We start from the raw sequence: 15,358 nt of genomic DNA, 5'->3' as shown, positions 1-15,358 counted from the left end.
TAATGAAGCCATATCGATACTAAACATATATGCACCAAGTGGTATAGCATCTAACTTTCTAAAGGAAAAGTTAAGAGAGTTGCAAGAAGAAATATACAGTAAAACTATAATAGTGGGAGATCTCCTCCTTGCACTCTCAGATTTAGACAAATCAAACCACAAAACAAACAAGAAAGAAATTAAAAAAGTAAAGAGAACATTAGAAAAACTAGGTATGATAGATCTTTGGAGAAAACTGAATGGCAATAGAAAGGAATATACTTTCTTCTCAGCAGTTCATGGATCCTATACAAAAATTGACCATGTAATAGGACATAAAGATCTCAAAATTCAATGTAGGAAGGCAGAAATAATAAATGCCTTCTTCTCAGACCACAATGCAATAAAAGCTACATTCAGTAAAAAGTTAGGGATAAATAGACCAAAAAGTAATTGGAAACTGAATAATCTCATCTTAAAGAATGACTGGGTGAAAGAGCAAATTATAGAAACAATAATTTCACCCAAGATAATGACAATGATGAGACATCATACCAAAATCTGTGGGATGCAGCTAAAGCAGTAATAAGGGGAAATTTTATATCTTTAGAGGCTTCTATGAAGAAAATAGAGAAAGAGAAGATTAACGAATTGGGCTTGCAACTTAAAAGGCCAGAAAAAGACCAAATAAAAAACCCCCAACCAAAAATTAAACTTGAAATACAAAAATTAAAAGGAGAAATCAATAATATTGAAAGTAAAAAACTATTGAATTAATAAATAAAACCAAGAGTTGGTTTTATGAAAAAGCCAATAAAATAGATAAACCTTTGGTAAATCTGATCAGAAAAAAGAAAGAGGAAAATCAAATTGTTAGTCTTACAAATGAAAAGGGGGACCTTTCCACCAATGAAGAGGAAATTAGAGAAATAATGTGTTACTTTACCCAACTTTATGCCAATAAATTTGATAACTTAAGTGAAATGGATGACTTCCTCCAAAAATATAGGCTTCTTAGATTAACAGAGGAGGAAATAAATTGCTTAAATAGTCCCATTTCAGAAAAAAAAATAGACCAAGGTATTAATCAACTCCCCAGGAAAAATCCCCAGGACCAGATGGATTTACATGTGAATTCTACCAAACATTTAAAGAACAATTTGCCCCAATGCTATATAAACTATTTGAAAAAATAGGGAATGAAGGAGTCCTGCCAAACTCCTTTTATGACACAGACATGGTACTGATACCTAAACCAGGTCGATCGAAAACTGAGAAAGAAAATTATAGACCAATTTCCTTAATGAATATTGATGCTAAAATCTTAAATAAGATATTAGCAAAAAGACTTCAGAAAATCATCCCCAGGATAATATACTATGATCAAGTAGGATTCATACCAGGAATGCAGGGCTGGTTTAATATTAGGAAAACTATTAGTATAATTGACCATATTAATAATCAAATTAATAAAAACCATATGATCATCTCAATAGATGCAGAAAAAGCATTTGACAAAATCCAACATCCATTCCTACTAAAAACTCTTGAGAGTATAGGAATAAATGGATTCTTCCTTAGAATAATCAGGAGCATATATTTAAGACCTTCAGTAAGCATAATATGCAATAGAAATAAACTGCAACCTTTCCCTGTAAGATCAGGAGTGAAACAAGGTTGCCCACTATCACCATTACTATTCAATATAGTACTAGAAACGCTAGCCTCGGCAATAAGAGCCAAGAGAGATTCAAGGAATTAGAGTAGGAAATGAGGAAATCAAACTATCACTCTTTGCAGATGACATGATGGTATACTTAGAGAACCCCAAAGACTCTGCTAAAAAGCTATTAGAGAGAATTCAGAATTTTAGCAAAGTGGCAGGATACAAAATAAATCCACATAAATCCTCAGCATTCTTATATATCACCAACAAAATGCAACAGGAAGAGATACAAAGAGAAATTCCATTCCAAACAAATGTTGAGAGTACAAAGTATTTGGGAATCCATTTACCAAAGAATAGTCAGGAATTATATGAGAAAAATTACAAAACACTTGCCACAAAAATAGTCAGATTTAAATAATTGGAAAGACATTCAGTGCTCTTGGGTAGGCCGAGCGAATATAATAAAGATGACAATACTCCCCAAACTAATCTATTTATTTAGTGCTATACCAATCAGACTCCCAAGAAACTATTTTAATGATCTAGAAAAAATAACAACAAAATCCTTTTGGAAGAATATGCAAGGGAACTAATGAAAAAAAAGTCAGAGGAAGGTGGTCCAAGTGTACCCGATCTAAAGCTATATTATATAGCAGCAGTCACCAAAACCATTTGGTACTGGCTAAGAAATAGAACGGTAGATCAGTGGAACAGATTAGATACAAAGGACAAAAAAGGGTACATCTATAGCAATCTAATCTTTGACAAACCCAAAGATACCACCATTAGGGACAAAAATTCATTATTCGGAAAAAAACTGTTGGGAAAACTGGAAATTAGTATGGCAGAAATTAGATATGGATCCACACTTAACACCATGATCAAAATGGGTCCATGATTTAGGCATAAAGAATGAGATCATAAATAGATTAGAGGAACAGAGAATAGTCTACCTCTCAGACCTGTGGAGGAGGAAGGAATTTATGACCAGAGGAGAACTAGAGATCATTATTGATCACAAAATAGAAGATTTTGATTACATCAAACTAAAAAGTTTCTCTACAAACAATAGTAATGCAAACAAGATTAGAATGGAAGTAACAAATTGGCAAAATATTTTTAAAAGTAAAGGTCCTGACAAAAGTCTCATTTCCAAAATATATAGAGAACTGACCCTGATTTATAGGAAACCAAACCATTCTCCAATTGATAAATGGTCAAGGGATATGAACAGACAATTCTCAGATGATGAAATTGAAACTATTTCCACTCATATGAAAGAGTGTTCCAAATCACTACTGATCAGAGAAATGCAAATTAAGACAACTCTGAGATACCACTACACACCTGTCAGATTGGCTAAGATGACAGGAACAAATAATGATGAATGTTGGAGGGGCTGTGGGAAAACTGGGACACTGATACATTGTTGGGGGAGTTGTGGAAGAATCCAGCCATTCTGGAGAGCAATTTGGAACTATGCCCAAAAAGTTATCAAACTGTGCATACCCTTTGACCCAGCATTGCTGTTATTGGGATTATATCCCAAAGAAATACTAAAGAGCGGAAAGGGACCTGCATGTGCCAAAATGTTTGTGGCAGCTCTTTTTGTTGTAGCTAGAAACTGGAAGTTGAATGGATGTCCATCAATTGGAAAATGGTTGGGTAAATTGTGGTATATGAAGGTTATGGAATATTAGTGCTCTGTAAGAAATGACCAGCAGGAGGAATACAGAGAGGCCTGGAGAGACTTAAATCAACTGTTGCTGAATGAAATGAATAGAACCAGAAGATCACTGTACATTTCAACAACAATACTGTATGAGGATGTATTCTGATGGAAGTGGAAATGTTCAACATGTTCAACAAGAAGATCCAACTCACTTCCAGTTGATCAATGATGGACAGAAATAACTACACCCAGAGAAGGAACACTGGGAAGTGAATGTAAAGTGTTAGCACTACTGTCTATCTACCCAGGTTACTTATACCTTCGGAATCTAATACTTAATGTGCAACAAGAAAATGGTATTTACACACATATATTGTATCTAGGGTATATTGTAACACATGTAAAATGTATGGGATTGCCTGTCATCGGGGGGGGGAGAGAATGGAGGGGGGGGATAATTTGGAAAAATGAATTAAAAAAAATGGTCTTGCCCTCAAAGTTTACATATTATTGCGGAAAATGATGTCAACAAAAAAAAGTAGGAAGAAAATCTCTGCATAAGCAAGATAATTGTATAAATATTTTTATATACATTGGATTTATCATATATTTTCACATATTTAACATGTAATTACAGGTCACCCAGGCTAGGAGGTGGAAGGAAGGAGGGGGAATGTTGGAACAGGAGGTTTAGCAAGGCTCAGTGTTGAAAACTTGCCATTTCATATGTTTTTTAAATAAAAAGGTTTCCTAAAAAATATTTTTAAAAGAAAACCTCCGCATACAGCCTGAGCAAAATCCTCATCTGATGAGCAGTTGCCTTGCTTACCTTAGCCATGGAGACCTCATTGGGTGATGCCCATTGTGACATGCTCTAGTTCATTGTGACATGCCTGAGAACACCCAAGGTTTTCTGACTTAAAGGTGATGATCTCGCCACAACAACCCAGTTGGATCCTGAAAGCAAAGGGAGTAGGATGTGTGTATAGAAGAATGGATGAGTGGACAAATAGACTATTAGACTAGATACATAGATAACTGGTGATGGATGGATGGGATAGATAGTATAGACAAATAGATTGAATAGATACACTTGATGCATAGTTAAAAAGATAATGATGAATAGATAAGTGAAAAGATAGATTTATAGTAGAAAAGTTTATAGGTAGAATAGAGATTTATAGGAAGAAAAGTGATATATAGGTAGAAAAGAGATTTATAAGTAGAAAAGCGATTCATAGGCAGAAAAGAGATTTATAGGAAGAAAAGCGATTCATAGGTAGAAAAGAGATTTATAGGAAGAAAAGCAATTTATAAGTAGAAAAGATTTATAGTAATTAAAGCGATTTATAAGTAGAAAACAGATTATTAGATAAAAAAAGTGATTTTTAATTAGACAAGAGATTTATAGGTAGAAAAGGGGTTTATAGGCAGAAGAGAATGAATAGCTGCATTAAATATACATAGATAATGATTGAGTCAATGGAGGGTTAGGTAAATCAGTAAATAAATTACTGGAAAAAGAGATCCTTTCTGGTCCTCATCAGCATCATACCAAGTGCTCCTGTCAAAGATTGAGACTGCCTTCAGGTCAGTATTAAACTATTATATTTTATTCTTCAATATTATAGAAGCTAAAATGGTTGCTTTCTATCTGGCTTGGGAAATATTTGACTTCTCTTTCCTTCCCTCTTCCCCCACCCGCAAAAAATTCCAGTTTGTGGATGGTTATTCCAGTAGATCAAATGGACACATATCTTTCACTTATGCTGTAACATTTTACCTTTTCAGGCATCCTATAAGCCACTGCTAAAGCAGAGGAGATACTGAACCACTTGTGACCAGATGCTGGTGATATTGAAGGCATGTCTTCGGACCTCAGTGATCTACATAAACTGGGATTTAGCATGTTCATGAAGGTAAAGCAGCTATATAGAGATAATCTATCTTCAGTTTCCCTCCTGCAGTCAGTGTTAATAAGGGGTTGAAGGTAGGGCCAGGTTGCTGACTAACCCTATATGTACTAGAAGTACAAATAATCTGGGAAATAGAGAGCCTACCTTTACAAACAAACAAACAATCAAAAGCAGATTCTTTGAGTTCAGAAACTATTTTCTTTTTCATCATCCTATGCCTGGTTCCCAGAAACAAGATGACTTGCTCATATTAGAGGTTTCATAAATGCTTGTTGAATTCAGTTACATATAGATGAAGACCTTTTCTAAAATTATTGGCAGCTGGCTGGTACAGTGGATAACACTGTTGGACCACACTTGAATCAGCACCTGATTTCAAACACCAACTGTAGGACTCTGGGCAAGTCACTTAATCTGTGTTTGCCTCAATTTCCTCATCTGTAAAATGGGAATGGTACAATCATTTTTGCTCCACCGAGAATAAGCCTTTGAGAAATACTTGGTTTCAAGTAGAGTCACAGCATCGTGGATTTTGAGCTGGCGGGAATATTTCAGGGTTTCTGCTTCCATATTTTACAGAGAAAGTTACTGAGACTCAGGGTGGTTAAGTATATTTAGTATATTGTCCCAGCGCATACAGGTTGTAAAAGGCAGAGACAAGAGTCAAACAGATCCTGTTTATACTATCATGTTAACTCTAAGTGTTCATTACATATGTGTGTATGTGTGTGCATATATGTGTGTGTGTATTTCCATACTTCAATCTTTTAACCTACAGCTAAACATATTAATTCTTAAAAAAAAAAAAAAAAAAAAAAAGGTGGTGGGATGGGATACGGGAAAGACACTGTAATAAAGTAACATTAAACAAGTGGAATTTTGCTGTGCTGATTATTTCTTACCTGCATGACTTTTTATTATCACTTAAATTCCCTGAGCGTCAGTTTCCTCACATGTTAAATGAGATACTTGAGCTCCACGACCACAAGGAGACTACATTTCTAGTTCTAAAGTTCTGATTCCACAGCTGAAAATCTACGAACATTATGTCCTAACGTAAGATCTTTATTTGATCATTAATGAGTCATACATTAACCTGACATGCTTGTCTGATGGCTGACCCCATCCTTGTTATGGTGAATGTTACAGGTGAGCCGACCTCATCCTGGTGATCATCCACTGCAGATCCTCTTTGTGGTTGGTGGGGTAACGATATCGGAAGCCAAAATGGTGAAAGATCTTGTTTCTTCCCTGAAGCCTGGAACACAGGTACTGAACCCTAAATAACAGGACATGCATCTCCCTGGCTCAAGGATGGGAGAGTCTGGCTGTTCCCATAAGGGTGGGTCTGAGCCTTAGGGGTAGCATCAGAGAAAACATGGTCTATATTACTTTGGAGATGGTGAAGCACTGTGTAAATGTCAGATACTATTCTTACTACTACTATTATTACTCGTACTCTTACACCTATTATTATTACTACTACTTCTACTATTACTCCTCTTCCTACTCCTATTAGTATCACTCTTAAGATTACTACTATTACTCTTCCACCAACTACTACAATTACTCCCACTCTTATTACTGTTACTATTCATACTACTCCCATTCCTTCTAGTTCTCTTCCTCCTGCTACTACTACTATCATTGCTCTTATTCCTATTAATACTCCTTCTACTACCACTACTACTATTATTTGTAATACTACCTTTACTATTACTATTACTATTACTTTACTATTACTATTACTATTACTTTACTATTACTATTACTACTATTTCTACTACTAGTAGTGTAACTCCTATTCCTAGTATTATTACTATTGCTTTTACTACTTATTCAACAAAAAAAAGAAGTAGGAAGAAAATCTCTGCATAAGCAAGATAATTGCATAAATATTTTTATATACATTGGATTTATCATATATTTTCACATATTTAACATGTAATTACCGGTCATCTAGGGAAGGAGGTGGAAGGAAGGAGGGGGAATGTTGGAACAGCAGGTTTCACAAGGCTCAGTGTTGAAAACTTTCCCCTTCATATGTTTTCTAAAATAAAAAGGTTTCCTAAAAAATATTTTTAAAAGAAAACCTCCGCATAAAGCCTGGCACAATCCTCATCTGATGAGCAGTTTCCTTGCTTACCTTGGCCATGGAGACCTCATTGTGTGATGCTCATTGTGACGCGCCGGAGAACACCCAAACTTTTCTGACTTAAAGGTGATGATCTCGCCACAACAACCCAGTTGGATCCTGACAGCAAAGGGAGTAGTATGTGAATATGAGAATGGATGAGTGGACAAATAGACCAATAGACTAGATACATAGAAAACTGGTGATGGATGGATGGGATAGATAGGATACACAAATAGATTGAATAGATACACTTGATGCATAGTTAAAAAGATAATGATGGATAGATAAGTGAAAAGATAGATTTGTAGTAGAAATGTTTATAGGTAGAAAAGAGATTTATAGGAAGAAAAGCAATTTATAGGTAGAAAAGAGATTTATAATAAAGTGATTTATAATAGAAAAGAGATTTTTAGATTAAAAAAGGGATTTATAAGCAGAAAAGAGATTTATAGGTAGAAACGAGATTTATAGGCAGAAGAGAATGAATAGCTGGATTAAAATATACAAACACCCCCCCAAAAATATTGCAGTTTATGGATGGTTTTTCCAGTATATTAAAAGGACACATATCTTTCACTTATGCTGTAACATTTTACCTTTTCAGGCAACCTATAAGCCAATACTGAAGCAAAGGAGATACTGAACCCAGAGTGACCAGATTCTGGCGATATTGAACACATGTTTTCGGGCCTTGAAGATCTACTTCAAACGGGATTTAAATTGTTGTTGGGGATTTTTGATCTATACTTTGGAGTTTATTGTACTGGTGGGGGGAAGGGGACAGATGATGTTGCTGATTGTTGTTGGGGAGTTTTGATCTATACTTTGGAGTTTATTGTACTGGTGGGGGGAAGGGGACAGATGTTGCGGAGTTTGATGGGGTTTTTAAAAAAAAAAGTTTTTTTCTGTTTCCAAAAGTGTCAAGTTGTCATTCTTTCAGCTTCCACATGATTAGTGATATTTCCCAGTTTCTTCTGTGCTATCTAGTGATTAGATTTGCCAGCTCGTTAATCTAAAGAAATACTTGTTGGCAAACTTATTGGGTAAATTAAATTTTTCCCTTATTTGCAGCTAGCCCATACTGCTGATGGGTAAAGCTGGCTATATCCTATCTGGGTTTGGGAATAAGAGAGGGAGGCAGATTTCTTCTTCTTTGAGATTGTGAAACAACTGTAACCAGGACCTTTGCCATCAGAGGCTTGGGACCGTCTGAAAGTCTGGGAGCAAAGAGCTATTGGGGGTTAACAAGCAGCAGGTCTGTTGTGTTCTAGCCAGAGAAGTCCCAGAGAAGCTAGGAAGTGGCCCTGCTGAAGTCTTTTGGATCTTCCTGGAGGAGCAGAGCAGCCATTCCATACCTGGAGGGCAATTCAGAATGACAAGGGACTGGCTTAGAGATTTGCATCCAGGTGCTTCCCCTCAGCTCCAGGCGAAGGCTGAGCCAGAAAATAATTGGTGTCCCCACAGGCTTGTGCTAGAGCCCCCCATTCCCCCTTTGAAGTTTCTTCTGCCTGACTTGTGCTCATTATAATCTATATGACTGAAATGTAAAATTTCTGTTTCTGAAAATCTAACCTTTCTTCAGAAGTTGGGAACCTAAATCCCCTGGATGAAGAAGGGGGATAGTAAGAGTGCTAGAAAAGCAAATGGGTGCTCTGGAGCCAGCAAGATTGGAGATGGGAAAACCCCTTCTGATTTGATTCCATAGATAGTGGCAAACCTCAGGTTAGCCACAAAAGATGTTTGCACTGAATGATAAAGCTGGAACAATACCTCTTGTGAATTGATGTACAGGCCCTGGCAATAAAATGAAACCAAACTAACTCCCAAGCAGAATGCAGCCTTCATTGGATGAAGGGCCCCAGAAGGCTTTGACAAGCCAGTCAAGCCGGCTTCCAGAGCTAGTGCTTAGTTTGGCCTTGGGAATCCTCCCAGGGTGTGGAAGAGAAGGTGGTCTGGATGGCTCTCTGACAGCACCTTCTCATCCTCCATCTTGGGCTTTCCACTTCTGGGCTTGGGCTTGGAGGGTCTCATCTACAGAAAACCACCTCCTTGAGGGCAAGAACTGTTGGAGCTTTTCCGTGGTAGCTCTGCCATTTTTCCACTTCGAATCACTTCCAATTTACCAATATTTCTTAAGGAAACAAGCATTTATTAAACTCCTATGTACCAAGCACTGTGCTAAGCACTTTACATATATTCTCTCCTCAACAACACTGGGAGGTAGGTGCTATTATCCACATTCTCAGTTAAAGAAACTGAGGCAACAGGTCAGCAAAATAGAGGCTAGATTGAAACAGATCTTGTCTTGTACAGACAACTCTGGCCTAATTAACAAGGGGATTCTAGATCTGCAGCGTTCAATGGGGTGTTTTCCAAATTCTATATGATGAAAGTTACCTGATAAAGCTGTCTGGGGTCTTAACTGTGGCCCTAGCTCCTCTTGCTTTTCAGCCAAAACGTAGGTTCCATCCCAAGAGCAATATGGGGGCTTAGCTCCCTTTCCCGCTGGCTGCTTCTACTCATGTCCCCAGTTTCTGGTCCCTGTGTCTTTTGTGACCATATCATTCATTTGGTAGCCTACCTCACCCATCTTCCTTAGACTACTCAATCAGCAAAGCACAACTAAACAAGGAGCAAACATATATTACATACTTACTAGGGGTCATGTATTACACTAGACCTTGGAGACATAAAGATGAAAACAAAATGGTCTTGGTTCATGGGTGGAGCCAAGATGGTGGAGAAGATACACCGCGACTGTGTAAGCTCCTTTCTTCCCTCACAACCAACTAGATTTACTCAGCCTCAGAAATAGCGCTGGACTGATAGAATCCACAAGGACTGGAAGCACGACTTACCAGCTGAAGAGAATCTGGAATTTGAACAGGAAAGGTCAGCTCCCAGGGGAGGAAGAAGAGAGGCCAGTGCAGACGGTGGGGTGGTGGCACACTGCGCTGATCGCGCTGGGGAGGGCTCTGGGATCAGAGAATCCACTGAGATAGAAGAATCTGGCACAGGCTGTTAGCTCTTCTCTGCTTATAATACAGCAGTTCAGAAGAGAAATCTCAGCAACTTTAAAATTTAAAACCAGATTGGATCTTCCTGGATCCCGGGGGTGACTCAGCACATCTTGGCACTGGTGGGTGTGGCCGACATAGGCAATCCAGGCTTTCACCTGGGGGGTAGTTAAGAGATTGAAAAGTGGGCGGGGCTGTAACTCATATTGCCTGGCTTGGCTAGAGGCTGTGGAATGGAAGTCCCAGAGAAGCAGAACCTTTGAACTAGGGACCGCGGTTTCTGGCAGACACTTCCAGTGTGAGCGCAGGGGCTTTTCAGGTCACCTGCTGCAGACATCCACGTCTCACCCGGACACATAGGCTAGGCTTTGAGTCGCCTTTACTGTACAGTCTCAAACATCAGGGAAGCCACTAGAACACAGTGCCCTCAAAGCACAGCACTGCTGATCGCCTCTGAGGCACTTCCAGGGAGGGGGTGGGGAACTCTCTCCCAGAGCTCTCTCTTAGCTCAGGCGCAGGGGCCGCTGCATCCATCAAGTCTGGGAAGAAGTGGTAAAGAAAGAAAGAAATAATTTCCTACCCCAGGGACAGACCCGAAAAGATTTTTTAAGTATGAGCAAAAAGCCCCCCAAAAATATAGATTCCTTCTACACAGAGAAAGAGCAGGTATCCAAGCCCAAGGAAGTTAACAGCAGAGAGTCAGCAGATAACAACCTAAAGGGGAATAATTCCTGCCCCCCATCACATAACTCTCTCCTTGAAGAGACTATTAAAAAGTTAAGAGAGTTTGAAGAAAAATGGGGAAAGGAAAGAGAATAACAACGTTGTGAAATTGGGGTTGGAAAAAATAAAGAATTCACAGGAGATGCAGGGAAACAAAATTAGTGAATTAGAAAAGGTAAAAAAAAAAACAGGAAAGTAGGATTTCTGAACTGGAGAAGATAAAAAAATCTCAAGAAAATAGTATTTCTGAATTGGAGAACATAAAAGAGTCCCAAGAAAATAGGATTTCTGAATTGGAAGAAGAAAATAATTCTCAAAAAAAAAATTAGGGAAATGGAAAAAAAAATCAATAGAGCAAAAATAACTCATTTAAAAATGAAATTGGGCATTTACAAAAAGAAGTAAAAACTGTGAATGAAGAAAATAACTCCTTAAAATTCAGGATGGAACAAATAGAAATGAATGATTCACTGAGAACCCAAGAATCAGTCAAACAAAACAAAAAAAAAAAAATGAAAAGCTGGAGAATAACGTCAAATACTTACTGGGAAATTCTATAGACCTGGAAAATAGATCTAGGAGAGATAATCTGCGGATCATTGGACTTCCCAAAAACTATGACCAAAATAAGATCCTAGATTCTATTTTACAGGAAATTATTAAAGAGAACTGTCCAGAGATAATAGAAACAGAGGGGAAAGTAGATGTTGTAAGAATTCATCGAACTCCTTCTGAAATAGACCCTAAAAAAGAACACCACGGAATATTGTGCCTAAGCTGCAGAATTAGCACACAAAGGAGAAAATCCTGCAAGCAGCTAGAAAAAAACAATTTAAATACCAAGGGGCCACAATAAGGATCACACAAGATCTGGCTGCCTCCACATTAAAAGATAGAAGGGCCTGGAACCTGATATTCCGAAAGGCAAAAGATCAAGGATTGCAACCATGAATAAACTACCCAGCTAAGTTTAGCATCTTTTTCCATGGAAGAAGATGGTCATTCAATGCAATAGAGGAATTCCATATGTTTCTAAGAAAAAAACCAGACTTAAACAAAAAATTTGATCTATATCCACAAGACTGAAGAGAAACAGAAAAAGGTACACAGAACCCTTGAGAACTATATCTCTGTTGTGGGTATATAGAAAGTACACATGGATAATTTGATTTTACTGATATAAAAGAAAAAAAAAAGGAGGGGGTGTAGTAAAAGGAAGGGGGTATTATCAGAAAAAGGGTTGGGTGTGATAAAAAGAGGGAAACTACATCCCAGGAAGAGGCATAGAAAATACACCATATCTGAGGGAATTTAGAGAGGGGGAGAATCATTGTGTAAATCTTACTCTCATCAGAAGAGACTCAAAGAGTAAATAATTGTCATATTTGTTTTTCAGAGAATTCTCTCTCACCTCATTAAAAGGGGGGAGAGGAAAAAGGAAAAGGAAAAGGAGAATAAGGGAAGGGATGTGGAGGGAGGGGGGAGGGACACAAAAAAAAGGGAGGGCTGCGTGTCACAAGGGGGGTCTATAAATTAAATATCGGGGAAGGGGTTCAGGGGGGTCAAGGGAAAAGGCATAATCTGGGGATAATATGATGGCAGGTAATACAGAATTAGTAATTTTAACTGTAAATGTGAATGGGATGAATGCTCCCATCAAATGGAGACGGATAGCAGACTGGATCAAAAATCAGAACCCTACAATATGTTGTTTACAGGAAACACACTTAAATCAGGGAGATATATATATAGAGAGAGTAAAGGTAAAAGGTTGGAGCAGAATCTATTACGCTTCAGGTAAAGCCAAAAAAGCAGGGGTAGATATCCTTATCTCAGATCAAGCAAAAGCCGAAGATGATCTAATTAAAAGTTATAAGGAAGGAAACTATATCCTGCTGAAAGGTAGCATAAATAATGAAGCCATATCGATACTAAACATATATGCACCAAGTGGTATAGCATCTAACTTTCTAAAGGAAAAGTTAAGAGAGTTGCAAGAAGAAATAGACAGTAAAACTATAATAGTGGGAGATCTCCTCCTTGCACTCTCAGATTTAGACAAATCAAACCACAAAACAAACAAGAAAGAAATTAAAAAAGTAAAGAGAACATTAGAAAAACTAGGTATGATAGATCTTTGGAGAAAACTGAATGGCAATAGAAAGGAATATACTTTCTTCTCAGCAGTTCATGGATCCTATACAAAAATTGACCATATATTAGGACATAAAGATCTCAAAATTCAATGTAGGAAGGCAGAAATAATAAATGCCTTCTTCTCAGATCACAATGCAATAAAAGCTACATTCAGTAAAAAGTTAGGGATAAATAGACCAAAAAGTAATTGGAAACTGAATAAACTCATCTTAAAGAATGACTGGGTGAAAGAGCAAATTATAGAAACAATAATTTCACCCAAGATAATGACAATGATGAGACATCATACCAAAATCGGTGGGATGCAGCTAAAGCAGTAATAAGGGGAAATTTTATATCTTTAGAGGCTTCTATGAAGAAAATAGAGAAAGAGAAGATTAACGAATTGGGCTTGCAACTTAAAAGGCCAGAAAAAGACCAAATAAAAAACCCCCAACCAAAAATTAAACTTGAAATACAAAAATTAAAAGGAGAAATCAATAATATTGAAAGTAAAAAACTATTGAATTAATAAATAAAACCAAGAGTTGGTTTTATGAAAAAGCCAATAAAATAGATAAACCTTTGGTAAATCTGATCAGAAAAAAGAAAGAGGAAAATCAAATTGTTAGTCTTACAAATGAAAAGGGGGACCTTTCCACCAATGAAGAGGAAATTAGAGAAATAATGTGTTACTTTACCCAACTTTATGCCAATAAATTTGATAACTTAAGTGAAATGGATGACTTCCTCCAAAAATATAGGCTTCTTAGATTAACAGAGGAGGAAATAAATTGCTTAAATAGTCCCATTTCAGAAAAAAAAAATAGACCAAGGTATTAATCAACTCCCCAGGAAAAATCCCCAGGACCAGATGGATTTACATGTGAATTCTACCAAACATTTAAAGAACAATTTGCCCCAATGCTATATAAACTATTTGAAAAAATAGGGAATGAAGGAGTCCTGCCAAACTCCTTTTATGACACAGACATGGTACTGATACCTAAACCAGGTCGATCGAAAACTGAGAAAGAAAATTATAGACCAATTTCCTTAATGAATATTGATGCTAAAATCTTAAATAAGATATTAGCAAAAAGACTTCAGAAAATCATCCCCAGGATAATATACTATGATCAAGTAGGATTCATACCAGGAATGCAGGGCTGGTTTAATATTAGGAAAACTATTAGTATAATTGACCATATTAATAATCAAATTAATAAAAACCATATGATCATCTCAATAGATGCAGAAAAAGCATTTGACAAAATCCAACATCCATTCCTACTAAAAACTCTTGAGAGTATAGGAATAAATGGATTCTTCCTTAGAATAATCAGGAGCATATATTTAAGACCTTCAGTAAGCATAATATGCAATAGAAATAAACTGCAACCTTTCCCTGTAAGATCAGGAGTGAAACAAGGTTGCCCACTATCACCATTACTATTCAATATAGTACTAGAAACGCTAGCCTCGGCAATAAGAGCCAAGAGAGATTCAAGGAATTAGAGTAGGAAATGAGGAAATCAAACTATCACTCTTTGCAGATGACATGATGGTATACTTAGAGAACCCCAAAGACTCTGCTAAAAAGCTATTAGAGAGAATTCAGAATTTTAGCAAAGTGGCAGGATACAAAATAAATCCACATAAATCCTCAGCATTCTTATATATCACCAACAAAATGCAACAGGAAGAGATACAAAGAGAAATTCCATTCCAAACAAATGTTGAGAGTACAAAGTATTTGGGAATCCATTTACCAAAGAATAGTCAGGAATTATATGAGAAAAATTACAAAACACTTGCCACAAAAATAGTCAGATTTAAATAATTGGAAAGACATTCAGTGCTCTTGGGTAGGCCGAGCGAATATAATAAAGATGACAATACTCCCCAAACTAATCTATTTATTTAGTGCTATACCAATCAGACTCCCAAGAAACTATTTTAATGATCTAGAAAAAATAACAACAAAATCCTTTTGGAAGAATATGCAAGGGAACTAATGAAAAAAAAGTCAGAGGAAGGTGGTCCAAGTGTACCCGATCTAAAGCTATATTATATAGCAGCAGTCACCAAAACCATTTGGTACTGGCT

The 15,358-nt window shown here is 37.0% G+C and overlaps 1 long non-coding RNA gene across 1 annotated transcript; it reads left to right on the top strand.

Moving 5' to 3' along the window:
* The first annotated feature begins 4,225 nt into the window (after positions 1-4,225).
* On the top strand, positions 4,226-6,505 carry LOC141560872 (uncharacterized). Its single transcript, XR_012487853.1, has 3 exons — positions 4,226-4,910; positions 5,112-5,239; positions 6,386-6,505. It is a non-coding gene; the product is annotated as an uncharacterized LOC141560872 (long non-coding RNA).
* Positions 6,506-15,358: the final 8,853 nt, after the last annotated feature.

This window comes from Sminthopsis crassicaudata, chromosome 3 (genome assembly GCF_048593235.1).
Source record: "Sminthopsis crassicaudata isolate SCR6 chromosome 3, ASM4859323v1, whole genome shotgun sequence".
In the NCBI taxonomy this organism is placed as follows: domain Eukaryota; kingdom Metazoa; phylum Chordata; class Mammalia; order Dasyuromorphia; family Dasyuridae; genus Sminthopsis; species Sminthopsis crassicaudata.
Note: the sequence above shows the minus strand (reverse complement) of the source record. Positions and strands in the feature narration are given on the sequence as shown.